Source organism: Schistocerca nitens, chromosome 2, assembly GCF_023898315.1.
Source record: "Schistocerca nitens isolate TAMUIC-IGC-003100 chromosome 2, iqSchNite1.1, whole genome shotgun sequence".
Taxonomy (NCBI): domain Eukaryota; kingdom Metazoa; phylum Arthropoda; class Insecta; order Orthoptera; family Acrididae; genus Schistocerca; species Schistocerca nitens.
Genome location: NC_064615.1, coordinates 909,069,677 through 909,096,319, shown reverse-complemented (window position 1 = coordinate 909,096,319; position 26,643 = coordinate 909,069,677).

The window sequence follows — 26,643 nt, the reverse complement described above, 5'->3', positions numbered from 1 at the left end:
TTCCATCAGAATTTCTAAAATCGTGAGGGGAGCTGGCTACAAAGTGACCATTCACGATGGTGTGTATTATGTTTGAGACAGACTTTTGAATAAAAATATCATTTACACTGTAGGAGCCGACAAGTACGAGGATTATCGCACTATCAGCTTAATGACTCATGGGTCCAAGTTGCTGTCAAGAATAATATACATAAGTGGAAAAGAAAATTGAGGATGTTTTAGATGACGACCAGTTTGGCTTTAGGTAAAGGCACCAGAGAGCAATTCTGACATTGCGGATTTTAGAAGCAAGGCCAAAGAAAAATCAATACACGTTCATAGGATTTGTCGATCTGAAAACAGCATTGTACAATGTAAAATGGTGCAATATGTTCGAAATTCTGCATAAAATAGGGATAAGCTACAGCGAAAGACGGGGAATATACAATATGTACAAGAACCAAGATGGAATGTTCAAATGTGTGTGAATTCCTAAGGGGCCAAACTGCCTAGGTCATCGGTACCTAGACTTACACACTACTTAATCTAACTTAAACTGATTTACGAAAAGGATAACACCCACACTCATGGCCGAGAGAGGACTCGAACCTCCAATGGGGGAGCCGCTTGAACCGTGACAAGGCGCCTGAGACTACGCTGCTCTTAACGACATGCATCAGATATGTTCAGGTGAGAGTGTTTTAATTGTATTGCATCTCTGTAACGTTCTTTTATTCATTCTAATTTTGTTTCATGGCGCTTTTTTAATGTTTTTTTTATTATGTCCTGTCTTTTGATCGCAATTGCTGTTTAATACTGCTGTTCGTCTTCAAGTCCCTTTTCGTGGTTTTACAACTTTATTGTTCTTTATAGCCATCCTCTTCGTTTCGTCTTTTTCACATTTTGATTTTTGTCACTAATCGATGAATTTATTATAACCCCTGGGAATTACGGGACACCCAAATGCTCAACATTTTCCTTCAAATGAACTAAAATATGTCAGTTTACTAGAATATTTAAATTCTTGCCATTCTTAAAAAAAAAAATTAAATCTACTCACGGTCTGTTCTTTCTTTATTTAGATGTACCTGAAGACGCAACTCTAACGTTGTGTAGGCGGTAGTAGTATTAAATGACGATAAAACAAACATTTGCAGTTTATTTTTCAAGAATGCTTACAGTCCGAGTTATCGAGGTTTGATCCCCGACCCGTCATAGCGGCTTCAGTTCTGACAGTAGCTCTGTCCTAGTCTCCAAAGCTGTGAGTAAGGGTCATGAGTCGAGCCCGGGTTAGTAAGAATAATGGCAATGAATGCCAAGATTTTGTATTTGGGTCGTGGGCCGACCAGCAGTTTTAGTCTGTCAGAAAAATTCAGATCAGCGCATACGTTACCCACGGGAGAGAGATTCATTTTTCGAACGTTCAGTATTTACATAGTACCATTCTTCCACAGATGTTCCGCATCCTGTTTCTTTACTATAGATGCCGTTGGCAATGGAGATTGTTGCTAGGCCAGTTACATGCGTATGCGGTAAAAGCAATGGCATAGATGTGCATCTTCAGGTTTTGGCGGCGCAAAGACTGTTCCATTAAGTTTCGGGTGTGCACTGGAGCGGCAGTCTTGCGGCTCACTCTGAAGATGGCTGAACGTTATACAGCCGAAATATTAGAAGAAGAAGGAGATTTCATGCGGCTGCACACCCGAAACTTAATGGAATGGCATAGATGTTTCATCGGGAACTGAAAAGAGACAGCAGAATTCATTATTTAAAACGCTTATTTCTGTAGCTCTGTACAGGTACGTTTGCGTGTATAGCTCACAGTTAAGACCAACGTGCGGTTCTCTATTAGACACCCTCAATAGGTACGTCGGCAATTTAGAAACGCTCTATATAACCATCCAGAATTTGTGTGTGATACCCCACGTCATTAATCTTGCAATGACAGTTAATTAACTTGACTGCGCTGGTACGACTTCGGAAGTAAACGGGACGGTCGTACAGTAACAGTGAATGTAATAGCAGGTGAAGAGCTACGACCACTAGTATGTTTCATAAACCATGAAACTAGTGGCTACTGCATCCTCTTACTATAGCACGTGAAACAGGTGGGCAGATTTGCACTAGTAGTTTTTGCCGTTGGCGTGCAGCAACTGACAGACTACGTACGAGTTTTAGTTTTTCTTCAAAGCATGTTTAGGAAAACTCGGCCCGTGTTCTCATTTCCAACACTCAAAGGAAGTCCAGGAAGGAGAAACCAACCGATAGTTTGGACGCCGTCCTCCACCTCTGCAACCTCATCGCTTCATAGCTTAAGATAATTTGACAAAGTGACACTAAGAATAATATCCGAGTTTAAAACACACCGAGGAGCACATTCGTTGTTTCAAAAGGGGCTCAGTTTTTCTTTACGTCCGTAACTTCTCGGTTGTTTCCTGCTGAAATATTAAGCGTTGTGGTGAGACAGCACGAAAGTTGCTCTTACGCGTCGCTTGTCACTGCCGCAGACCAGGACACGTTTAAACTTTTTGTGTGGGCTAGGGAGCAAATCCTCAAGAGTATCTGTTGCGTTAGGTGCGAGAATTTGCTGAAACACACACTTCTGCATTCTCTCAGGCGTATCCTCTGCGGCGTCTCGAGGGACTATAAAACGGAGTGAGCTGTCTCGCCAACCTCTGCGAGTTACGGCTGTGTCTTGCGGTGCAAAAAGTCGCGGCCCTTTCTTCGTCATCTCAACACGCAACACGTTTTTGCATGACGTGTAGTGCAAGGCGCATGGGTCGTAGTACGTCGAGAATGATACAAAAACTCGGACTTCCAAGATCAACGGTGCCTAGGGTGGATCTTGAGTACCTCAGAGACAAGGTTTTCACACATGTACGCCTCCGCAACGGACGACCACAAGTGTTTGGCGGACGGACACCACGGAGGTTCCGCAGAGCCATTTAGGGTGTTCGACAGCCTGCTACGGGTCAGATCGTCGGCGACTTGAATGTGGAGCATAAGTAACGCACTTCTACCAGGAATGTGATGAGGCAAATGCACCACGTATGTCGAAACAATGTTTCTGTTACTTTTATTGGAACAAAAACCCTAATTAGAAGCTTGGTACACGTCGGGAGTGTGGTGCACTAAGAATGAACACTGCGAAATGCTGCATGTCTGTCAACGAAGCCCCACTCCGTCGTTCCCCTGTAAGAAATCCCGTCAAATAGCAAACGTGAGGTGCCGGTCTAGCTGTTTGGCGTAACCCTAAAATGCTACATATCCCTTCCATGATGACCTACAGGGATGGAAAGCTCCTCATAAGGTCATGTAAATTTAATAGAAATAAGCTCATGCAACGAATAATGACTTCTTAAGTTAAAAGTGTTAGGAATGACCAAAATAGGCATGGGGCTGCTCACCTCACACGGACATGTTAATAACGTGATCCATAAAACTACAAAAGAAAACATATGGTCACAATAACAATGTGGCTCATTTCCAAGAAACATGAAAAATGATTTATCCACTGAATAAACAGAAGAAACATTTAATAAATGGACTAGGGTTTGTAGACACGAACTGTAGCCTTCGTACAGGTCGTGGATATATAAAAGAACGATATAAGGATATGTTGCAAATATGGTCAATGATTGCGAAAAAGATTAGTGATTTATAAAAAGGAGCCAGAAAAGCTTAAACGAATACCAAATCTCCCGCCCAAGTGCATGACACGTTCAACTAGCTAACTGTGAAAATGAAATTTGCGAAATGAGAAACTGACGCGAATTAACTGACTTCACGCTGATCTCGTGTCGGTGGCTGCAACAACGGCCCATACGTACCACTCATAAGATGTGCAAAAGCGGCTTCTGTGGAGGCTAAAAATTCTAAGTTCAGCTCGACCTCTGTATTCTGCTCCAAGTTGGAGACATCTGACTCTGCAGCTCTAACACACAGCGTACTGAGTCAATGTCTAGAAGAAGTGTCGCCTGTGGCTACATGATATATTTTCAGTCATGGTCAACCAAAAAAATGTCCACATACGGACCTGCGGGAAGTCGCCTCACTACCGAAATAACCACTGGTCACAGCAACCGTAAACAAAATAACGAGGTTACTTGTTCTATTATTCATTAATAAATTCATCATGTATAATGATTTATCGTAAATGAATTCGGACAGAGTGAAGTTTTGCACCTGTTCTCCATGTAGCTCTCACTTGCCGACGATTTACGGAGCTGTGAGGAATTGTTCAGAGAAGAAACAAAGAGGCCTCGTGTGGCTGAATATTAATATTAATTACAGTAGCCAGTACGAACGCGCGCTTCGTCCGTAGGCTATATATTAATGCTGATAGAACACACCTCATCACGGCGATAAGCTTAAAATATAGGTTTTACGCACCAGATCTACTATAAATTTCTTGTAGTGAAATTAGAAAATACGTGATGATCGCCATGAAATCTGTCGACTACGTTTTGCCGTTAATAGTTCACTTGCTTTCTCGACAGAACGCTGTAGTAAGCTTAACTGTAATACTTACTGTTTACCCCATTTATTGTAGAGATAAATATAGGGACTTGATGGCGTTAGGTACTTCGCAATATAGGGGTATTATTATAAGAACTTGCCGTTAATGTTTCAAACGAAATCAGTCTCAGCTCGTCACTCTGCAATGTGAGACTCAAAAGTTGTGATTGATTGAACAATAAAATAAACTGCATTGACTGCTTCAGTTAAACTGAGAAAAGAGCATTTTTATGTCCTTTCCCGTTAAGACCATACACCGCATTACATTACCGATGTTGTTTTTGTGGTCTTCAGTCCTGAGATTGGTTTGATGCACCTCTCCATGCTACTCTATCCTGTGCAAGCTTCTTCATCTCCCAGTACCTACTGCAGCCTACATCCTTCTGAATCTGCTTAGTGTATTCATCTCCTGGTCTCCCTCTACGATTTTTACCCTCCACGTTGCCCTCCAACACTAAATTGGTGATCCCTTGATGCCTCAAAACATGTCCTACCAACCGATCCCTTCTTCTAGTCAAGTTGTGCCACAAAATCCTCTTCTCCCAAATTCTATTCTATACCTCACCATTAATTATGTGATCTACCCATCTAATCTTCAGCATTCTTCTGTAGCACCACATTTCTAAAGCTTCTATTCTCTTTTTGTCCAAACTATTTATCGTCCATGTTTCACTTCCATACATGGCTACACTCCATACAAATACTTTCAGAAACGACTTCCTGACACTTAAATCAATACTCGATGTTAACAAATTTCTCTTCTTCAGAAACGCTTTCCTTGTCATTGCCGGTCTACATTTTATATCCTCTCTACTTCGACCATCATCAGTTATTTTGCTCCCCAAATAGCAAAACTCCTTTACTACTTTAAGTGTCTCATTTCCTAATCTAATTCCCTCAGCATCACCCGACTTAAATAGACTACATTCCATTATCCTCGTTTTGCTTTTGTTGATGTTCATCTTATACCCTCCTTTCAAGACACTGTCCATTCCGTTGAACTGCTCTTCCAAGTCCTTTGCTGTCTCTGACAGAATTACAATGTCATCGGCGAACCTCAAAGTTTTTATTTCTTCTCCATGGATTTTAATACCTACTCCGAACTTTTCTTTTGTTTCCTTTACTGCTTGCTCAGTATACAGATTGAATAGCATCGGGGAGAGGCTACAACCCTGTCTCACTCCCTTCCCAACCACTGCTTCCCTTTCATGTCCCTCGACTCTTATAACTGCCATCTGGTTTCTGTACAAATTGTAAATAGCCTTTCGCTCCCTGTATTTTACCCCTGCCACCTTCAGAATTTGAAAGAGAGTATTCCAGTCAACATTGTCAAAAGCTTTCTCTAAGTCTACAAATGCTAGAAACGTAGGTTTGCCTTTCCTTAATCTTTCTTCTATGATAAGTCGTAAGGTCAGTATTGCCTCACGTGTTCCAACATTTCTACGGAATCCAAACTGATCTTCCGCGAGGTCGGCTTCTACCAGTTTTTCCATTCGTCTGTAAAGAATTCGGGTTAGTATTTTGCAGCTGTGACTTATTATACTGATAGTTCGGTAATTTTCACATCTGTCAACACCTGCTTTCTTTGGGATTGGAATTATTATATTCTTCCTGAAGTCTGAGGGAATTTCGCCTGTCTCAATCTTGCTCACCAGATGGCAGAGTTTTGTCAGGACTGGCTCTCCCAAGGTCGTTAGTAGTTCTAATGGAATGTTGTCTACTTCCGGGGCCTTGTTTCGACTTAGGTCTTTCAGTGCTCTGTCAAACTCTTCAATCAGTATCATATCTGCTATTTCATCTTCATCTACCTCCTCTTTCATTTCCATAATATTGTCCTAAAGAACATCGCCCCTGTATGGGCCCTCTATATACTCCTTCCACCTTTCTGCTTTCCCCTCTTTGCTTAGAACTGGGTTTCCATCTGAGCTCTCGATATTCATACAAGTGGTTCTCTTTTCTCCAACGGTCTCTTTAATTTTCCTGTAGGCAGTGTCTATCTGAACCCTCGTGAGATAAGCCTCTAAATCCTTACATTTGTCCTCTAGCCATCCCTGCTAAGCCATTTTGCATTTCCTGTCAATCTCATTTTTGAGACGTTTCTATTCCTTTTTGTCTGCTTCACTTACTGCGTTTTTGAATTTTCTCCTTTCATCAATTAAATTCTGTATCTCTTCTGTCACCCAAGGATTTCTACTAGCCTTCGTCTTTTTACTTACTTGATCCTCTGCTGCCTTCACTATTTCGTTCCTCACAGCTACCCATTCTTCTTCTACTGTATTTCTTTCCCTCATTCCTGTCAATTGTTCCCTTATACTCTCCCTGAAACTCTGTACAACCTCTGGTTCTTTAAGTTTATCCAGGTCCCATCTCCTTAAATTCCCACCTTTTTGCAGTTTCTTCAGTTTAAATCTACAGTTCATAAACAATAGATTGTGGTCGGAGTCCACATTTGCCCCTGGAAGCCGGCCGCGGTGGTCTAGCGGTTGTGGCGCTGCAGTCCGGAACCGCAGGACTGCTACGGTCGCAGGTTCGAATCCTGCCTCGGGCATGGGTGTGTGTGATGTCCTTAGGTTAGTTAGATTTAAGTAGTTCTAAGTTCTAGGGGACTTATGACCTAAGATGTTGAGTCCCATAGTGCTCAGAGCCATTTGAACCATTTGCCCCTGGAAATGTCTTACAATTTAAAATCTGGTTCCTAAATCTCTGTCTTACCATTATATAATCTATCTGAAACCTTTTAGTTTCTCCAGGGTTCTTCCATGTATACAACACATTACCGATAATAACCGGAATATTTTCATAATATGTTCATTAAAGAATGATGCAACGTTCCATATAAAAAGGAAAGTCTGGTCAGTTTCCCCAACGGCTCCCCAACCTTGCCACAGTTCGTTTGGTATCTAGTCTGGCCTACTCGCTCTGTTGTTTTTCTTTTAGGTACTGCTCGTTTGACTTCTGCTGTAGTGATTTCTTTTACATGGCCAGGTATTAGCCCTGTCAGTAGGGTGCCTTTTCCTTTGATATACTTAATAGTTTAATGCCTTTTGTGGTGTCGCATCTGTGTTTCGCTATTTCGTAAATTTCACGGCTCCCCAACCTTGCCACAGTTCGTTTGGTATCTAGTCTGGCCTACTCGCTCTGTTGTTTTTCTTTTAGGTACTGCTCGTTTGACTTCTGCTGTAGTGATTTCTTTTACATGGCCAGGTATTAGCCCTGTCAGTAGGGTGCCTTTTCCTTTGTATACTTAATAGTTTAATGCCTTTTGTGGTGTCGCATGTGTGTTTCGCTATTTCGTAAATTTCACCTCCCTGTCCTCCTTCAATCCGATTACACAGGTCGAATTCAGTTTTCTCTTTCTTGATAATAACCGTTCTTCGAGAAATATTCTTGGCCTCCGGGAAATTTGCTTGGCCTCTTAGGGAGATTCTCTACCTTTTTCTGAGAGTGTTTCTATTCACACTTCGAGTAAGCGTTGGTTTCCAGATATAAAATGGTTGTAAAGGTCTCCTTTCCTCATACCTAGTATGTTTTAGCACTGTTTGGACGAAACTTTTGAAATTTGAGCCAAACTTCACTGGGAGGACTTCCTGAGGGTATTCCTTGGAAAAATAGCTGCTAATTTATTTTTCGAACTTATTTAGTTTTGAGTTATTTTACCGGAGACGAAGACTCGATGATACCCATCAAGACCAGTCGTCTCCTCCCCAAAGTGTTCACGAACCTCCACACGTAGCAGTTTTTAAGTTGAAGCCGGTACTCCATTTAGTTGTGTGCATAATTCTTCCGAAAATTATTGTTTCTCTGTTTCAAGCAACTCACTTACTATGGCCATTGTTACGACTGATAGAGCCGGTTTGAAACGTGTACGACAACGTTCAGAAAACATCTTTATTAAAAACAGCGTCAATTCAAATCAGATCCAAATCAAGACGCGTCCCCAAAATTACTTTTACAATTGAATAGCACGCTTTTAAATAACCCCAACGCGCAACCACACACAAAAATTACGGAAAACATGTCTTATATAAAGATTTATTAATTTTATGTATTTTAACCCTTCCAGTACTCAGTTGACATTGTCTGAATTAAAAACGTACCCTACAGTCTCAAATCTATGTCCCCATTTAAATTCCTTCTATAACAACATTTATTTGAAAAAATCATATAAGATTTAATATCAAAATTGCTGCTTGCACAGAATAAGCCACAAACTGTGCTTACGTCAGATTTGAGGGAACAATGTTTAGTATTAAGATGGTCACCCAGAAAACTCAGTAACAATAAACCAGTTACTAATTATCACAGATGCCAATAAAGAAAATAAAAATGTCGTTCAGTCGGCAAAGTAGGTTGTATTGTATTGTATTGTATGTTAACATGGGACCTAGAAACGACGGAGAGGCTCCGTCCTCGCCGCAGCCGCAGTGGTACACAACCCCACGACGACTACCGCAGACTCCGCCGCCCCACACCGAACCCAGGGTTATTATGCGGTTCGGCCCCCGGTGGACCCCCCAGGGAACGTCTCACACCAGACAAGTGTAACCCGTATGTTTGCGTGGTAGAGTAATGGTGGTGTACGCGTACGTGGAGAACTTGTTGGGCAGCAATGGCCGACATAGTGTAACTGAGGCAAAATAAGGGGAACCAGCCCGCATTCACCGAGGCAGATGGAAAACCGCCTAAAAACCATCCACAGACTGGCCGGTTCTCCGGACCCAGACACAAATCCGCCGGGCGGATTCGTGCCGGGGACCATGCGCTCCTTCCCGCCCGGAAAGCAGTGCGTTAGAAAGTAGGTTAATATGGAAGCTATGACTACCAGTCAGTAATGACTAGAAAACATCTGCACAAAAATAAAAAACACAGTCATTTTCAGTTGTCAATAAGAAAGTCTATAGGACGCTCATAGCTCAGTCCAACTGACATCCATCAGGTTTCTAGCGAAACAGAAATGTCGTGCGCTTCAGTTCCACTTCATACGAGGCCAAACGAAGCCTAAACCGACACAGGGCAATATGTTGGCGGCTAATCCTGTTGACGTGTGCAGCTTCTCCCCAGGTCGAGGCCCGTGACACACGAAACGCACGCGATGAAGGAAAATTACAATCGGAGAGCTATACTCCCGAAGCCAACTCCAGACCGCTCCCTCAGTAGTTGCGGGGAGCATGTGTACTTCCCCGGCGGCGCGCACACGACGCTCCAGGTTCGTTTGACTGGTGTTCAAAACGGAATGAGGTGATAAGGCAATACTGTTTCTCCATATCTGCTTGCTTCGCACGAAAGAATGGCCGCTATCGACAGGGGATCTCAAGTTGATTCCGCATTTCTAGATTTCCGGAAAGCTTTTGACATCGTTCCTCACAAGCGACTTCTAATCAAGCTGCGGGCCTATGGGGTATCGTCTCAGTTGTGCGACTGGACTCGTGATTTCCTGTCAGGAAGGTCGCAGTTCGTAGTAATAGACGGCAAATCATCGAGTAAAACTGAAGTGATATCAGGTGTTCCCCAGGGAAGCGTTCTGGGACCTCTGCTGTTCCTGATCTATATAAATGACCTGGGTGACAATCTGAGCAGTTGTGTTAGGTTGTTCGCAGATGATGCTGTAATTTACCGTCTAGTAAGGTCATCCGAAGACCAGTATCAGTTGCAAAGCGATTTAGAAAAGATTGCTGTATGGTGTGGCAGGTGGCAGTTGACGCTAAATAACGAAAAGTGTGAGGTGATCGACATGAGTTCCAAAAGAAATCCGTTGGAATTCGATTACTCGATAAATAGTACAATTCTCAAGGCTGTCAATTCAACTAAGTACCTGGGTGTTAAAATTACGAACAACTTCAGTTGGAAAGGCCACATAGATAGTATTGTGGGGAAGGCGAGACAAAGGTTGCGTTTCATTGGCAGGACACTTAGAAGATGCAACAAGTCCACTAAAGAGACAACTTACACTACACTTGTTCGTCCTCTGTTAGAATATTGCTGCGCGGTGTGGGATCCTTACCAGGTGGGATTGACGGAGGACATCTAAAGAGTGCAAAAAATGGCAGCTCGTTTTGTATTATCACGTAGTAGGGGAGAGAGTGTGGCAGATATGATACGCGAATTAGGATGGTAGTCATTACAGCAAAGACGTTTTTCGTCGCGGCGAGATCTATTTACGAAATTTCAGTCACCAAATTTCTCTTCCGAATGCGAAAATATTTTGTTGAGCCCAACCTACATAGGTAGGAATGATCATCAAAATAAAATAAGAGAAATCAGAGCTCGAACAGAAAGGTTTAGGTGTTCGTTTTTCCCGTACACTGTTCGGGAGTGGAATGGTAGAGATAATATGATTGTGGTTCGACGAACCCTCTGCCAAGCACTTAAATGTGAATTGCAGAGTAGTCATGTAGATGTACCACGATCTCTTCCATTTACACTGAAGAGCCAAAGAAACTGGTACGTCTGCCTCATATCATGTAGGGCCCCGCGAGCACGCTGAAGTGCCGCAACACGACCTAGCTTGCTCTCGACTAATGTCTGAAGTAGTGCTGGAGAGAACTGAACCATGCTCCTGCAGAGCTGTCCATAAATCCGTCAGAGGGAGTGGAGATCTCTTCTGAACAGCATATTTCTAGGCATTCCAGATATGATCAATAATCTTCGTGCCTGAGAAATTTGCGGACAGCGGAAGTATTTAAACTCGTAATTACCCAAGACCGTCGCAATGGGCCACGCGGGGTATCCGCGCAGTCCCGGTCGTCTTGTCACGGTCCGCGCGGCTTCCGCCGTCGGAGGTTCGAGTCCTCCCTCGGGCATGGGTGTGTGTGTTGTCCTTAACGTAAGTTAGTTTAAGTTAGATTAAAAATGTGTAAGTTTAGGGCCCGATGACCTCAGCAGTTTGGTCCGATAAGACCTTACCACATATTTCCAAATTTTTTCCGTCGGAATGCACACTGGACATGAATGGATGCAGGTGATGAGACAGGATGATTCCGTATGTGTCACTTGTCAGAGCCGTATCTAGACGCATCATGGGTCCCATATCACTCCAACTCACGCAACACACTATTACAGAGCCTCCGCCAACTTGAACAGTCCCCTGCTGACTTGCAGGGTTCCTGGATTCATGAGGTTGTCTCCATACTCGTACACGTCCATCCACTCGATACAATTTGAAACGAGACTCGTCCGACTAGGCAACATGTTTCCACTCATCACCAGTCCTGTGTCGGTGTTGACGTTCCCAGGAGAGGCGCAAAGCTTTGTGTCGTGCGGTCATCACGGGTATAAGAGTGGGCCTTCGGCTCCGAAATCTCACTTCGATGATGTTTCGTTGAATGGCTCGCACGCTGACACTCGTTGATGGGCCAACACTGAAATCTGCAGTAATTTGTGGAAAGGATGCATTTCTGTACAATTGAACTATTCTGTTCAGTCGCTGTTGGTCCCATTCTTGCAGGATCTTTTCGCGGCCACAGCGGTATCGAAGATTTGATGCCTCATCGGATTCCTAAAATTTACTGCGCACTCGTAAAATGGTCGTACGGAACAATCCCCACTTCTTCGCTACCTCGGAGATGCTGTGTCCCATCGATCGTGCGCCGACTATAACACCACGTTCAAACTTCATAACCTGCCATTGTAGCAGCAGTAACCGATCTAACAACTGCGCAAGACACTTACTGTCTTATACAGGCGTTGCTGACCGCAGCGCCGTATTCTGGCAGTTTACGTATCTGTATTTGAATACGTATGCCTATACCAGTTTCTTTGGTGCTTCAGTGTATTTCGACTGCGCTTTGGCCAACGTATGTATCTAATAGTATGCCAATACTATACCTGGTATTCTATACCCAATTATACGTAGAAGTTCGTATCCCTTCCACATTTGTATTGATTTTGCACCCTTCCATTTTTTTCTTGAACACAGCAGATGTTGATGTGACATAACCGGAATATGGCACTTAGCTTTCCAGTGCTTCTTGTCGCAACGTCAGTGTTTTAAATGACGTTACGCACTTTGGATATTTTCAGTGTCTTGTTGTTCGGACGTTCAGTCACTTCAGGGATACGCTATAGCAATTATCGTAGCTTGAGTGGAACGCTGTAGCATTAAACTTTTTTCTGTGATTAACGATTATTATACGTTTTTGGTTTTTTGTTTTACGGTCGGCTGCAACCAGACACCCAGGTCGTTCTCTTCCTGGAAGACTCGAGTGCAGCTGTTGACCCCTTGGTTGGCTCTACCGTCACCGTCTCTAATGGTCGCTGCGTTGTGAACGCTCATTACAACTCTAGTCCTCTGCTTGGCCTCTGTCCAAGAACTACCGAGGTTCGCTTTGGTGCCGAAGTTTTCTCCTCTGCCTTCGTGGTGGCCTACATTTTCCGCTGGCGAGCATTCCCCCGTACTCCATCAGAGGGCGAGGCTTCCACGGTAAAGACCGCCTTCCAACAACTTTCGAATGCCTTCAGTAAATGTATATTGTACCGTTAAAATTCGTACTTGCTTCAAAATCTGGATTGATACACGAGTTAAAAGAACTACCAGAACAAGGAAATTACATGAGCACATACGTGCTCTTATTTCTCGTAAACCTCATGTCTTAAGTCATTCTGGAGAATATATATATAAACATCTTACGCATACAGAGTGTAACAGAACGATACCTGCAGACTTGGAGCGGTCGTAGAGAGTGTCCTGGGGAACGAAGTGAGGATAGAAAGCCATGTCTGAAAGTTTCATCCAGTGACACATAGAAAGATAGATCCCTTATCATTTAGCTACAAAATAGCAGGTCAGCAACTGGAAGCAGTTAATTCCATAAATTATCTGGGAGTACGCATTAGGAGTGATTTAAAATGGAATGATCATATAAAGTTGATCGTCGGTAAAACAGATGCCAGACAGATTCATTGGAAGAATCCTAAGGAAATGCAATCCGAAAACAAAGGAAGTAGGTTACAGTACGCTTGTTCGCCCACTGCTTGAATACTGCTCAGCGGTGTGGGATCCGTACCAGATAGGGTTGATAGAAGAGATAGAGAAGATCCAACGGAGGGCAGCGCGCTTCGTTACAGGATCATTTAGTAACCGCGATAAACTCCAGTTGAAGACTCTGCAGGAGAGACGCTCAGTAGCTCGGTACGGGCTTTTGTTAAAGTTTCGAGAACATACCATCACCGAAGAGTCCAGCAGTATATTGCTCCCTCCTACGTATATCTCGGCGAAGAGACCATGAGGATGAAATCAGAGAGATTAGAGCCCACACAGAAGGATACAGACAATCCTTCTTTCCACGAACAATACGAGACTGGAATAGAAGGGAGAACCGATAGAGGTACTCAGGGTACCCTCCGCCACACACTGTCAGGTGGCTTGCGGAATATGGATGTAGATGTAGAATGTCGAAGCTATGGCTGCCAACACGTGTTATTAATCTACACCTTTGGCTTCAAACGTTTATTTGTACATGGACCGGCAAAAGAACATCCCGGATTAACCCAGACAGCATTCAGCACTTTAGATTTCGTTTAACGCGTTGAGCAATGTCACGACGACACTGTAGAGACCGTTCAGCATAGCGTTTCCGTACCGAATCACTTTTGCTGCTGAACGGGTGGCCTACAGGTCGGCACATTGACCATGCTAACGTTGGCCATTGTAACTCTGACGCTATGTAGCCTAGATGGATGTTCTCGGACTTGGGTTCATATTCTCGGTTTATTCCTCAATATATCACTACAACCCATCACGTTTCGTCAGTATAATTTTCTTGCACCATAGAAGGTGCAATAAAGTCGTATGGCATGAATGGGTGAAGAGTGCGGAGGACAGGTTCAACTACACTCCTGGAAATGGAAAAAAGAACACATTGACACCGGTGTGTCAGACCCACCATACTTGCTCCGGACACTGCGAGAGGGCTGTACAAGCAATGATCACACGCACGGCACAGCGGACACACCAGGAACCGCGGTGTTGGCCGTCGAATGGCGCTAGCTGCGCAGCATTTGTGCACCGCCGCCGTCGGTGTCAGCCAGTTTGCCGTGGCATACGGAGCTCCATCGCAGTCTTTAACATTGGTAGCATGCCGCGACAGCGTGGACGTGAACCCTATGTGCAGTTGACGGACTTTGAGCGAGGGCGTATAGTGGGCATGCGGGAGGCCGGGTGGACGTACCGCCGAATTGCTGAACACGTGGGGCGTGAGGTCTCCACAGTCCATCGATGTTGTTGCCAGTGGTCGGCGGAAGGTGCACGTGCCCGTCGACCTGGGACCGGACCGCAGCGACGCACGGATGCACGCCAAGACCGTAGGATCCTACGCAGTGCCGTAGGGGACCGCACCGCCACTTCCCAGCAAATTAGGGACACTGTTGCTCCTGGGGTATCGGCGAGGACCATTCGCAACCGTCTCCATGAAGCTGGGCTACGGTCCCGCACACCGTTAGGCCGTCTTCCGCTCACGCCCCAACATCGTGCAGCCCGCCTCCAGTGGTGTCGCGACAGGCGTGAATGGAGGGACGAATGGAGACGTGTCGTCTTCAGCGATGAGAGTCGCTTCTGCCTTGGTGCCAATGATGGTCGTATGCGTGTTTGGCGCCGTGCAGGTGAGCGCCACAATCAGGACTGCATACGACCGAGGCACACAGGGCCAACACCCGGCATCATGGTGTGGGGAGCGATCTCCTACACTGGCCGTACACCACTGGTGATCGTCGAGGGGACACTGAATAGTGCACGGTACATCCAAACCGTCATCGAACCCATCGTTCTACCATTGCTAGACCGGCAAGGGAACTTGCTGTTCCAACAGGACAATGCACGTCCGCATGTATCTCGTGCCACCCAACGTGCTCTAGAAGGTGTAAGTCAACTACCCTGGCCAGCAAGATCTCCGGATCTGTCCCCCATTGAGCATGTTTGGGACTGGATGAAGCGTCGTCTCACGCGGTCTGCACGTCCAGCACGAACGCTGGTCCAACTGAGGCGCCAGGTGGAAATGGCATGGCAAGCCGTTCCACAGGACTACATCCAGCATCTCTACGATCGTCTCCATGGGAGAATAGCAGCCTGCATTGCTGCGAAAGGTGGATATACACTGTACTAGTGCCGACATTGTGCATGCTCTGTTGCCTGTGTCTATGTGCCTGTGGATCTGTCAGTGTGATCATGTGATGTATCTGACCCCAGGAATGTGTCAATAAAGTTTCCCCTTCCTGGGACAATGAATTCACGGTGTTCTTATTTCAATTTCCAGGAGTGTATCTAATTGGCGCCATGCTACTTTCGTTGTGGACGGACTTCCCTACAGCGTTTACATATTACAAATAAAAGTGCCCTAAGCATGAACCAACTTTTGACAAACATACTGTTTTTCATAAAGATATTCATATTACAATAATTGTGCGCTCCGATAGCTGAGTGTTCAGCGTGACGGATTACCGTCCTACGGGCCCGGGTTCGATTCCCGGCTGGGTCGGGGATTTTCTCCGTTCAGGGACTGGGTGTTGTCTTCATCATAATTTCATCCCCATCCGGCGCGCAGGTCGCCCAATGTGGCGTCGACTGTAATAAGACCTGCACCAAGACGGCCGGACCTGCCCCGTAATGGGCCTCCCGGCCATTGACACCAAACGCTCATTTCCATTTCCATTACAATAATTTAAAATTTCAACATATTCTTTTGCTTTTTTCATATGTGCATATTTTCTTGTCATACATCAAGAAGTTTAAACAACATATAATACACACTTCATAAATTGCAGATACACAGTTACATAAAATACATCTTTTCCTACTCTATGTAAGTGCTACCAGCTGTGTACTAAGCGGATCTGTTAACTATAGGCGTCTGAAATGGTGTGTGTGTGTGTGTGTGTGTGTGTGTGCAGTGTTTCATGTTGTAGATGATTAGAGAAGGGAGAGGATGAAACCCGGTGCCAGCATATAGCCTACTTCGCTCGAAGAGCACAAAGGTGGGTCGCGCAGCTTATTGTCCCGAACCAGCGATCAGAACACCATCAACAGTGTCAGATTCCCTTACTTCATGAAACATTGCGGAGAGGTCTGAAATTTAAAAAGGACGTTTGCACAATGACTGATTCTTATATACCATGTCTGTTGATAAGAAATGGCCGGCCGGGGTGGCCGTACGGTTCTAGGCGCTACAGTCTGGAACCGCGTTCGAATCCTGCCTCGGGCATGGATGTGTGTGATGTTCTTAGGTTGGTTAGGTTTAAGTAGTTCTAAGTTCTAGGGGACTGATGACCTTAGAAGTCCCATAGTGCTCAGAGCCATTTTGATGAGAGATGAGTAATTAAATGAAACTGTAACTTTAAATGCGAACATTTTTAGGTTAGGCTTTACCGTGACTGTTACTGACATTAAATGAAACAATAAGTTCACTGTTACCAGTCACCGTTACGGTGAACTTATTGTTTCATTAAATGAAACTGACACATTTTCTTCTATGCCTCCGGCTTGTGAAGCGCTGAGTCACCATAAGTCATGGGAAGGCACTATGTGTGATGTGGGTCGTAGACTGCTGACGCCTATGCTGCTGCAGCCGGCGACTGAGATAGCGATACTGTTTGCTCGCTTCAACAATCAGCGGCGCAACATACACACAGCAGGCAATGACCACATTGCAACGGACAGGAGACATGACCTCCTCCGCCACGTCACGTCACCTGGCGTGATGCGTTATTCCCGGAGTGGGATACAGCGGCAACATCCAGTGTGGTATTCAGTCTACTTGCTTGCAAGATACATGTACCATACATGTCGTCGTCGCATCGAGCCGCTGTTGTAATTCATCGAAACTATTCTGTAAGTACAGTATGCTGGTCCTTCTTTATTTTGCTATAATGTAAATATGTAACATTTAAGTGTTAATACAAACAAATGTTATTAAGTGGTAAATGGATGATTCGTTATGGTTCCTTTCGAATTGTTACATCTACATCTACATCTATACTCCGCGAGCCACCTTACGGTGTGTGGCGGAGGGTACTTATTGTACCACTATCTGATCCCCCCTTCCCTGTTCCATTCACGAATTGTGCGTGGGAAGAACGACTGCTTGTAAGTCTCCGTATTTGCTCTAATTTCTCGGATCTTTTCGTTGTGATCATTACGCGAGATATATGTGGGCGGTAGTAATATGTTGCCCATCTCTTCCCGGAATGTGCTCTCTCGTAATTTCGATAATAAACCTCTCCGTATTGCGTAACGCCTTTCTTGAAGTGTCCGCCACTGGAGCTTGTTCAGCATCTCCGTAACGCTCTCGCGCTGACTAAATGTCCCCATGACGAATCGCGCTGCTTTTCGCTGGATCTTGTCTATCTCTTCTATTAATCCAACCTGGTAAGGGTCCCATACTGATGAGCAATACTCAAGAATCGGACGAACAAGCGTTTTGTAAGCTACTTCTTTCGTCGATGAGTCACATTTTCTTAGAATTCTTCCTATGAATCTCAACCTGGCGCCTGCTTTTCCCACTATTTGTTTTATGTGATCATTCCACTTCAGATCGCTCCGGATAGTAACTCCTAAGTATTTTACGGTCGTTACCGCTTCCAATGATTTACCACCTATGGCATAATCGTACTGGAATGGATTTCTGCCCCTATGTATGCGCATTATATTACATTTATCTACGTTTAGGGAAAGCTGCCAGCTGTCGCACCATTCATTAATCCTCTGCAGGTCTTCCTGGAGTACGTACGAGTCTTCTGATGTTGCTACTTTCTTGTAGACAACCGTGTCATCTGCAAATAGCCTCACGGAGCTACCGATGTTGTCAACTAAGTCATTTATGTATATTGTAAACAATAAAGGTCCTATCGCGCTTCCTTGCGGTACTCCCGAAATTACCTCTACATCTGCAGATTTTGAACCGTTAAGAATGACATGTTGTGTTCTTTCTTCTAGGAAATCCTGAATCCAATCACAAACCTGGTCCGATATTCCGTAAGCACGTATTTTTTTCACTAAACGTAAGTGCGGAACCGTATCAAATGCCTTCCTGAAGTCCAGGAATACGGCATCAATCTGCTCGCCAGTGTCTACGGCACTGTGAATTTCTTGGGCAAATAGGGCGAGCTGGGTTTCACATGATCTCTGTTTGCGGAATCCATGTTGGTTATGATGAAGGAGATTTGTATTATCTAAGAACGTCATAATACGAGAACACAAAACATGTTCCATTATTCTACAACAGATTGACGTAAGTGAAATAGGCCTATAATTATTCGCATCTGATTTATGACCCTTCTTGAAAATGGGAACGACCTGTGCTTTCTTCCAGTCGCTAGGTACTTTACGTTCTTCCAGAGATCTACGATAAATTGCTGATAGAAAGGGGGCAAGTTCTTTAGCATAATCACTGTAGAATCTTAAGGGTATCTCGTCTGGTCCGGATGCTTTTCCGCTACTAAGTGATAGCAGTTGTTTTTCAATTCCGATATCGTTTATTTCAATATTTTCCATTTTGGCGTCCGTGCGACGGCTGAAGTCAGGGACCGTGTTACGATTTTCCGCAGTGAAACAGTTTCGGAACACTGAATTCAGTATTTCTGCCTTTCTTCGGTCGTCCTCTGTTTCGGTGCCATCGTGGTCAACGAGTGACTGAATAGGGGATTTAGATCCGCTTACCGATTTTACATATGACCAAAACTTTTTAGGGTTCTTGTTTAGATTGTTTGCCAATGTTTTATGTTCGAATTCGTTGAATGCTTCTCTCATTGCTCTCTTTACGCTCTTTTTCGCTTCGTTCAGCTTTTCCTTATCAGCTATGATTCGACTACTCTTAAACCTATGGTGAAGCTTTCTTTGTTTCCGTAGTACCTTTCGTACATGATTGTTATACCACGGTGGATCTTTCCCCTCGCTTTGGACCTTAGTCGGTACGAACTTATCTAAGGCGTACTGGACGATGTTTCTGAATTTTTTCCATTTTTGTTCCACATCCTCTTCCTCAGAAATGAACGTTTGATGGTGGTCACTCAGATATTCTGCGATTTGTGCCCTATCACTCTTGTTAAGCAAATAGATTTTCCTTCCTTTCTTGGCATTTCTTATTACACTTGTAGTCATTGATGCAACCACTGACTTATGATCACTGATACCCTCTTCTACATTCACGGAGTCGAAAAGTTCCGGTCTATTTGTTGCTATGAGGTCTAAAACGTTAGCTTCACGAGTTGGTTCTCTAACTATCTGCTCGAAGTAATTCTCGGACAAGGCAGTCAGGATAATGTCACAAGAGTCTCTGTCCCTGGCTCCAGTTCTGATTGTGTGACTATCCCATTCTATACCTGGTAGATTGAAGTCTCCCCCTATTACAATAGTATGATCACGAAACTTCTTCACGACGTTCTGCAGGTTCTCTCTGAGGCGCTCAACTACTACGGTTGCTGATGCAGGTGGCCTATAGAAGCATCCGACTATCATATCTGACCCACCTTTGATACTTAACTTAACCCTTGCGGTATATATTCCATTCTGTGTCTAGGATTTCGTTACTGTTCACTTCCGGTTTTAACCAACTTTCCGTTCCTAATACTATATGCGCACTATTTCCTTCAATAAGAGATACTAATTCAGGAACCTTGCCCTGGATACTCCTGCAGTTTACCAATATTACGTTAACTTTTCCTGTTTTTGGTCTCTGAGGACGGACGTTCTTTATCAACGATGATAATGTTCTCTCTGGTAAGCCGTCAGGTATTTTATCGTTTCGCCCAAGGGGGGGTCCCTCTAACCTAAAAAACCCCCGTGTGCACGCCACACGTACTCTGCTACCCTAGTAGCTGCTTCCGGTGTGTAGTGCACGCCTGACCTGTCTAGGGGGGCCCTACAGTTCTCCACCCAATAACGGAGGTCGATGAATTTGCAACCATTATAGTCGCAGAGTCGTCTGAGCCTCTGGTTTAGACCCTCCACACGGCTCCAAACCAGAGGACCGCGATCGACTCTGGGCACTATGCTGCAGATATTAAGCTCAGCTTGCACTCCGCGTGCGATGCTGGTTGTCTTCACCAAATCAGCCAGCCGCCGGAAGGAACCAAGGATGGCCTCAGAACCCAAGCGGCAGGCGTCATTCGTTCCGACATGTGCTACTATCTGCAGCCGGTCACACCCAGTGCGTTCAATAGCTGCCGGAAGGGCCTCCTCCACATTACGGACGAGACCCCCCGGCAAGCACACCGAGTGCACACTGGCATTCTTCCCCGACCTACCCGCTATTTTCCTGAGGGGCTCCATAACCCGCCTAACGTTGGAGCTCCCTATAACTAATAGGCCCGCCCTCTGTGACTGTCGGGACCTTGCCGGAGAATCGGCCACTGGCCCAACAGGCGAGGCATCCTGTGGTGGCTCGGAAACGATGTCATCACCACTAGGAAGCACCCCGTACCTGTTGGAAAGGGGTAAGGCAGCCGCCACGCGGCCAGATCCCACCTTCGCCTTTCGGCCAGGCACGCGCGAGCCCACCACTGTCCGCCATTCACCCTGGAGTGATGGCTGACCGGTAAGATGCTCACTGCCGGAAGACGCAGCGACATCAGGGGTTCCATGTGATTCCAAGGCCACCGAAGTAGGCATAGGTCTCACCACAGTTGCCCCAACGCCACTACGAGCCGACGCCTGCGCCTCGAGCTCGATGAGCCTAACAGACAAAGCCTCCACCTGTCCCCGAAGAGTGGCCAATTCTCCTTGCGTCCGCTCACAACAACCACAGTCCCTACACATGACTATGTTTACCCTACTCTATACGGTGACAAATTCCCAAGATAATCTTCTGATGAGCTACTCTGATAATCAAGAAACACTCACTGAAATACGAGACGCGAAAACTACGCTAGGTTTTCCCAGAAAAACTATTTAAAAGCTAAGCGCAGCAAATAAGTACAAAAACACTGTTATTGAAATAAAAGGTTCTACCTAGTAAGCACTCGAACACGCAAGAAATTACAAAAATAAACTAGTAATTACACAGATAACTGAAAATAAGTCGCTGCTGTTTGTAAAATATGTAAGAAGCAAACGGTGTACTCGCCTTAGTAGTAGCAGGAGCTAGCGATGCGCTCTCGCTGACCTAATAACTGCACTGCTTTACGTCTAATTCAGTTCCTCAAGCAGAAGTGGATGCGTTAAATATCTGAATTGAAACCGTTATAGAACGGAAACGGTTTCCAATTCAAAATGTTATGTACTCATTCTCCTCTCCAACTGCTAGAAGTATGTAACGGGGATTTCCGAAGGCCCTGTATATTTCTTTGGCTTCTCTATATAGTTGTGGATAATAGTTTGTCATAGTAAATAAAACTAAAAATCTTAATTTTTGTCTCTTATTCCATGTATCAATCCCCTGATAAACTAGAAAGTTTAAAAGAAATCTGTCAAATAAAGTACAGGAAGGCAGCAAGTTAGCAAGGAATATGTCTGTGGACAGAGGGGAAAATAGGAAAAAAGACAGGAAAACTTCACAAAAATGTTTCATAAAATGGCAGTGGATTCAGTAGAATGATAGGAAGTGACAGGGGAAGGGAAAGGGTAGAATATCTGCCGTAGATCATTGAGAATGTGTGACGTATCGTAGCATGTCCGAAGGAACTTTCCATCGTAACTCTTCACAACACAGGCAGTGCAATGTCGTATGAGAAATATGGAGATGAGATTTGTTTAAGATAAAATGAAATGTGTAGTCTCCAAATTTGAAATGACAGTAACTTATTTTCCTCATCAATACTAAGTTAGGTGGTATTTTTACTCTCTGAAAAGTAATGTTTATTAATTTCGTACAATAATTAAATCGGTTTAGTGCAAGCAAGTCCTCCAAATATGAGGAGGGTCGGAAAGGTTCTAGCCTAACAAATAAAGAACGACAGAAATTTCATAATACCAATTTATTTTTTAATCTAATACCCGTGTACATTAATAAACTTGCGGACACGCTCAGTTAACTTCTGCAAACTATTCAAATAAAAGGTTTTCTATTTCGAGTCCAACTAAGCGTTCACAGCGTCAGTTACTGCATCGTCATCTTCAAATCGTTGTCCTTTGAAGTCTATTTTTTTGTTTTTGGGAAAAGAAAAAGTCTGATGGAGCCAGATCTAGAGAATAGGTCGGACGGCGTAACAATTCTAACCTGCAGTCACGCAGTTTCCAGAATTGCGAGGGCCTTGTGCGCCGATGCGTTGTCCTGATGGAAAAGAAATCCGCGTGACAATCCTCCGCGCCTTTTTTTCTTTATCTCTTCTCGCAAACGGCGAAGGATAGTGCAATAGTATCACGCTTTGATAGTTACGCCAGTTTTGAAGTAATCCACCATAATTATCCCTTCTGCATCCCAGAAGACCGATGCCAACACCTTACCGGCAGATTTTTGCACCCGAAACTTTTTTGAGATGGGACAGGAAGGATGTTTCCCTTGTCGTGACTGTTGCTTTGTCTCAGGATCAAAGTGGTGAATCCACGTTTCGTCCATTGTCACATAACTTGCAGTAAAGCCGTATTCGTCCGCTTCATATTAGCGGACGATTTCTTTACAAGACTGCGCACATTCCCGTCTCTGATCTGCATTCAAGGTTTTTTTTTTTTTTTTTTTTTCGGGACCCACTGAGATGCAACTTTCCACATTCCCAAAATATCCAGAACAATGTCATGAGCACGTCCACGGGAGATTCCAAATGTGGTTTCAATGTGCAGCAACGTTGTTTGACAATCCTGCAAAATCGTATCGTGAACTGTAGTCAGTGTTTCATCAGTGGCAACGGTGACAGGCCCTCCGCTCCTTGGTGCATCTTGCACAGTTTATCACTCTTGCACAAGACGAAGAATTGTCCTTAAGTTTATTCCGCACTGTCCTCCGCAATTTTCTTGGACGTAAATCTCCTCCAATGAAGAAATTCAATCACAGCAGGGTTCTAGATTATCTCCATATTCGCCATTTTGCTTACACTACGGTATACAACGCATCCTAGCGGCAAAACTAACAAAGCTGGAGCCACGAAATATGACTTGCATACCTGCAAAGGGTCATCATAAAAGTCGGTGGTGGTGTTTGTGCGAAACATTTCGGTAACTACCACGGGCTAGAACTTTTCAACCGCCCATCGTATATTCTGTTCCCTGATAATTTGTTCATTATGTGACATCCTCCATTGTAGTCACCTATTCGCCCCACTCGTAATTAACGGTTACTTCTTGTTACTCCGTCAGAGTAATCGATGGAACGGGCTGACGTATAACAGTGAGGTGATACCACTGCGATTATCTGTTATCGGTTGACTGCAACCCCCGTCCAGCTCACCGCTAGCGTGTAACATGGCACGTAGAGATCGGTCGTCGTTCGCGGGAGTGCAGCCTGGAGCATGAATTCTCATTTCGTGTTACATATGGTTATGGGGAGGGATATACGCGCGCTAATGTTCAGCGAAACGTGCACGGAGCTACGCGCAGCCATTTGTGTTCCGTTCGATCTCAGCGACTGACGAAGTATCGCGATGTCTGCGAGTATAGCACGGAGAGCCTATAAAAGTCCTGGGAATTGTCACCAATACTTATTCTCGTACTAACCGAGCCGGTACAGTGTCCACGTTGTCTGAATCCTCACGAATAGTAAATAAATTCCCGACTGTATAGGAAAAACGTGCCGTATAGGAGTGAATGCGACAGTACGAAGGAAAATATCATAACTGTTATGACTGCAGAGCGTACTGCTCAATTTAAAACTACAAACTATGCCTATTTGCTAACAGATAAGCATATCATTATTGTGTCCGACCTTGTATTTACAATCATCTTGCTCAAAAACCTCATAAAGGGATACCGGTACTTAAAGCGTCAAAGAGTTCACATTATAGTGACTTACATGTGTCGGCTGACTGTAAAGAGACGTCACAATTTGTGAGATAAAAGAAAAGATCAACATACCAGGCAATAAGATAGCTAATGTTTTAGCGAAGAAAGCCATTCACTACTGCAAAGAAGAACACAAATTAATAACGTTGGGAAACTTTATCAGCAAGGTGCAGCATCTCGGGAGATGAGCGAGGCACATGGAATGGAGAATCTTGCAGGCGACACTATAACAGTAACGATAACAACGACATGTACGCAAAATGGGTTCAGATACCTATAAGAACTTTTAGTCATTACATTAAGCATGATGATTAATCAGACATTACATCCATAGCATCACCATTCCAGTGTGAAGAGCATAACGTATTCTTTGCCTGCATTTACTGGATGAACTTGTCAAACAGAGGCATTAAATAACGGTAGTTACAAACACCAGTACTGAATCCTGAATGAGATTATCACTCTGCAGCGGAGTGTGCGCTGATATGAAAGTTCCTGGCAGATTAAAACTGTGTGCCGGACCGAGACTCGAACTCGGGACCTTTGCCTTTCGCGGACAAGTGCTCTACCATCTGAGCTACCCAAGCACGACTCACGCCCCGTACTGAAGTCTTAGCATCCAAAGACATAGTAACATATGGGACATTATAAACACTTTTTTGTTTAAACAAAAGTGACTATATATCACACCTTCATGAAACAGGAAGCAGTGACTTTAATTTTGGAAGCTGTTGCAAATCATATTTGCTGTATTTTTTGAACAAATTATGTGGATAATTAAGTATTTAAGTGCTATTTATTATTTTTACAAACTTTTTTCATTTCTATAATGTCTGTCAGTTGTTAAATGGTGTCACCAAAACGCAAAAACTAAAAGAATAAAAATGTCAAAAACAATGTAAAATACTTCCAGTGATAACAGTATCAGAATATCTGTCTGCATTGTGTCACGTCTTCAACTGGCGTACGAAAAGACATTGCAAAACAGTGAATTGTTGAAGGAAGTACGAGAGATGAGCAACATATCCGTCGCGTCGAAGTTAATGATAAAAAGAAAGTTATAAATGTAGTCCACTGCCTAAAAAAAAAGTTTAGCTCTCAGAGGAGGAGGATGAAAAGAAATGAAATTTCATGGTCTGAGAGGATATGTGTTGTGATTTTAGTGATCACGAAATCGAGTCAAATTTTCAAACAACTTGGCAGTATGAAATCATTCATCAGTATGACACTGCACCTCCTCTGGCCTGATTGCACGCCTGATTAAGTTGGGAAGGGTTTCATACCTGTACATCAGTTGTATGGCAACGGCCTTGCCGCAGTGGATACACTGGTTCCCGTGAGATCACCGAAGTTAAGCGCTGTCGGGGGTGGTCGGCACTTGGATGGGTGCCCATCGGGCCACCATGCGCTGTTGCCATTTTTCGGGGTGCTCTCAGCCTCGTGATGCCAACTGAGTAGCTACTCGACCGAATAGTTGCGGCTTCGATCAAGAATACCATCATAACGACCGGGAGAGCGGTGTGCTGACCCCACGCCCCTCCTACCTGCGTCCTCCTCTGAGGATGACACGGCGGTCGGATGGTCCTTGTAGGGCCACTCGTGGCCTGAAGACGGAGTACATCAGTTGTATACTCTCTTGAAACAAGCTGGTCCACAACTGTTGTAACTGACAATATGCTGGATGCTGGTAGTGAGACAGAGTTGATGTCCGACGTGGCCCCCCACTAGTTCTATCGGCGACAGATTTGGGAATCTTGCTAGCAAATGGAAGAGCCTTAACATCATTACGCAGAAAGTTCATACAGACGCATTGTTATATTATATGGGCGAAACTTGTTCTGCTGAGAAATGTCACAACGATGCTGTTACCTGACAGGACGCAGGATGCCCGTGACATGTTGCTACGCTGTCAGAGTTCCCCCAGTGGTGGCCTCAAGTCTTAACCCATGGTTCCCCACAGCATGATGTCAGGGGTAACACTGCTGTGCCTCTCCAGAATACTGGAAGCGTGGGACCTCTCACCACGTCGCCGCTTTACTCGCCAATTCATAAACGAGAATGTCTTGATCGCATAATTTTTTTTAAATGTGGTGACCGGTTTCGATCTTATTATAAGATCATCTTCAGACCCACAATAAACAAGAATCCTTATAAACATATAAAGGACGAAATCGTATATTGACAAAACTGTAAACAACGCCGATATACCATAGATGTCTGTCGCAGGCGGTGGGTCATGGCAACCCTCTTGCTTGTGGCTAGTGGTGTACTGCAACGTGAAGGAGGCCGGC